Here is a 3,733-nt window from a genome sequence, read left to right as displayed (position 1 = left end):
CAGGAGAATTAGTTCCTATAAGTTTGTTCAAATTTCAAAACTGACACTTTTTTTTTATTATTTTATGTGAGCAATGGCATCAGTTCTAGAGAACAAAAGCCTAATATTATTACATGCTTTAGGTTGGTTAAACTCGAAGTCTAAAAGTTGGTTAAATTTTCAAAATTTTCATTGACTGTAGTGTTTTAGGCCTCATTTAAAGAGGAAACCAAGTCACATTAGCCTTTAGGCTCCAATTTTATAAATAACCGAGGCCTAAAGGGTGTTCTAGGGCTAAAAATCGTGAATTGCAGAGGTGACCATTGTTGTTGTTCTTTTTCAGTTTCATCTTCATCTTCTTCAGTTTGCCACCTCCGATGCTCCTCCAACCGCCACCAACCATTGTCGCTTAGTCTGTGTTGTCGAACACTATCGCACCCTCGCCTTTGTTTTTTTCATATCATTTTGTTTAGGGTTTTTGGTGTTTTTCTTTGCTTCTACTAGTTTTGATGGCGTCTTGCATTTTCATGGTTGCGTTTTTTATCAGGTATTGTTGCATTTTTGTGGGACTATATACTTCTCCAAAATGTGGGTATTGTTGCATCCTCCTCCACTGTCGTTCGATTTTCACGCTCCCAAGTTCCTACTTTTAATATGAGCGTATAATTTTGTAGTATATTGTTTATTTGTTGTATGTTAGATATATGTCATTAATTATAAGCTTAGATATATTGTTTTCTTTTCTTACATTGAGTTAGCCTTAATTTCACATTTGAGATTCAATACGAAAGTTATATACTGTCTCCAAGTTTTGTTTTTGAAGAAGTTGTATTTTTTTAAACTTAATATTATAGGAGACAATACTATTAATTTATATGTATTGAATCTTCAATTGTCGGATTAGATAATTTAAGAAGATTAATCATTTTTTAATAGTTTATTAGTTCATATATTTTAATAGACATATCTTAAAATTAATTAGTATTTGCCAACTATATTTTGTATTGATCTTCGAGTGTATATTTGACTATGGTTGATCACTTGTATTTTGTGTAACCTGAAGACCAATGCAAAATGCTGGCAAAATTTCGTGAAATTTAAGATATGTTGTTTAAAATTTACATATAAAAATAAGCTAAAAAGAGAATCTTCTTGAATGGGGTAGGATCAAACCTTGAATACAAAAGTGAGGTGATCATTAATTTAAAGGTTACTAAAATTGTTCACACAATTTTAGTATATATGTACAGATCGAGATTGGATTAATTCACCACACATTAGTATTGAGTATGAGAGATGACTACAAGAATTTATACAATTTGCCCAATGTAATGAGGGTAGAAGTCATGATTAAGTTAAATTTAGATGGTCTTGTGTCAATTGTTTGAATGGAAGAAAGTTGAATACAATCGAAATTAGAGAGCATCTTATTTGTGATGGTTTTCTTACAAGTGATACAACATGTCGATTCCACCATGGAAGATTGACTGAAAAAGACAAATTAGAGGACATGATTCGTTATGTTTGCGTAGAAGCTTTTGCACAAACGCATGTGTATGAGATGATGTCTAGTAATGTAGAGAGTCCATTATATGTCGATACAACTAAGTTCATACGGTTGTCAGCAGTGTTAAGGCTTATGAATTTGAAGGTGACAAATAGGTGGACAGATCTAAGGACAAACCTGCTCCAATACTATAATTGTAACAACTCCAAAATAGAATAAATATATTTAGGTTTAATCAGTCGGATGGTACCCACTTTAATTCGGATGTGTCAGTTTAGTACCCGCTTTTTAAAAAGGTGTCAATTGCATTCTAATTTTTGAAAGTGTTTCAATTAGGTCCCTTTTAGAAAAAAATTAGTAACGTTGTTAACGTTGTGGCACAAGCTAGTTTTTGGTTTTTTAACTTTTTTAATTTTAAATTTTTTTTCCACGTGTCAGGCTCTTGGTGTGACACGTGGCATTGTCAATACCACATGGATAGATAATGTAAGACCCGAGAAAAATTAAATAATTAAATAAATAATTATTTAATATAAATGCGGGTAATGGAATAATTATGACATTTAATGCGAGAGTTATGAAAAGGAATAGTATGACAAGGTATGAAATTAGGCGATCGATGTTACAGTAGTGGCCTAGTGGTTTTGGATGTTTGGGTGTATTTTGGGCATTGAACTCTCCATGAGATTCTTTGTTACATTACTTATAGCTTCCTCGTTCATAGACAAAGTTGATTCATAATTATCTTTCATTCCAAGGCATCACCTGTATCTAGGCGATTACTAATGGTTGTGCATACTGCAAATTTATATTATTGGACTATATAATATGTTAGAGTGTAATCATGAGTTAAGTTGCTAAATATAGATAGGAAAAATAGTAAACTGGACTTATGCATGGATTGTTTAAGGTATATAAAACTATTTTGGGGTGCTAAATCAGTAGCTGGCATGTTACTAGTATAGCGCCTGGTGGTGCGGTGCGAACTGCCAAGCGATAGCCATTAAACAGTGGCTATGGATCTGTCTAACACTTGGCGACGAGAAAGTTCTGCCAGGAGGTCTTCGTTGGAAGGTCGCCTAGCGTCGCTTAGGCAATGCCATGAGATACCGAAGAGGATAATAGACTCTTTTTGCTTGTATTTTGCATGTTTGTGATGTTGGGCTTGGACTAGGAGATGCTTGACAAGGTCATGATGGGTATGTTCATGGCTGGTAGCGAACACATGATTAATATGAGCGGGGAGGTTCGTAGTTGGATGGATCATATGTGTTGGACTACGGGCGGGGAGGTCTGTAGAGTTAGAATACGAGCGAGGAGGTTCGTAGAGGTAGGACCACGAGCATACAAGTTCGTGGAAGCATGTTATATCCTGGGTCCATGGTCATTGGAAAACCTTAGGGCAGTAAGGTTTCTTGGCAAAGTATTAACTAAAATAAAGTAGCTTTAGGGTGGATCCTTATTTTATTTAAAAATTATATGTGTATGTTATTACAAGCTCACCCTTTCTATTTGTGTTTGGCGATAATCGTGTGACTTGTCATACGGGAGCAGATGATATTCTAGGTGGTACCGGTGATGCCTAGAGACGGAGAGAGGGCTATTCTAGGAATTTATTATGAACTATTTATTGTTATTTTATTTACTTTTAGTTGGTTTGCTTGAAACTTGCAATACCTTTATGGTTTTGTTTATTTAAAGTTAAATACGTTGAACGAATTTAAATTTTTCCTCGTTTAGGAATAATAAATTTATGGCAATTTGAATTTGAATTATAAAATTATATATTATATTAAGTAATTTCTAGTAGGGACGTTACACATGTAGAGAAGAATGTGTGTCACAGCTTGATTGGTACACTACTTAACATTCAGTGAAAGACAAAAGATGGAGTAAATGCTCATTTGGATTTGATTGAAATGAAGAATTGAGAAACTCAATGTTATGAACTTTCATTTTTATATAAGTTGTTCCTACCATAGACCCAATAGTCCCACCTCGCTTAGAAGTTTAGGTCTAAGGTGGTTTAAATACCCTTTCCTCCTTCCACCCAAGGCGTCTTTTAAGGACAAAATTGTGATGGAGTCAACACTCCAAAGCGGACAATACCTTAAATGTATAGTGATTGACTCTAACAATGTCCTGGGATCAAAATAATGGTGCCCACTATGGGGCCAATAACGGAACCATCAGTCCCGTGGGACTGATAATGAAACCTTCAGTCCCTTAAGCCCTTCATTGGGGACT

Source organism: Vigna unguiculata, chromosome 8 (genome assembly GCF_037176805.1).
Source record: "Vigna unguiculata cultivar grain cowpea cultivar isolate G323 ecotype 2 chromosome 8, ASM3717680v1, whole genome shotgun sequence".
NCBI classification, from domain to species: domain Eukaryota; kingdom Viridiplantae; phylum Streptophyta; class Magnoliopsida; order Fabales; family Fabaceae; genus Vigna; species Vigna unguiculata.
The sequence above is the reverse complement of the archived record's forward strand: the minus strand, read 5'-3'. Positions refer to the sequence as shown.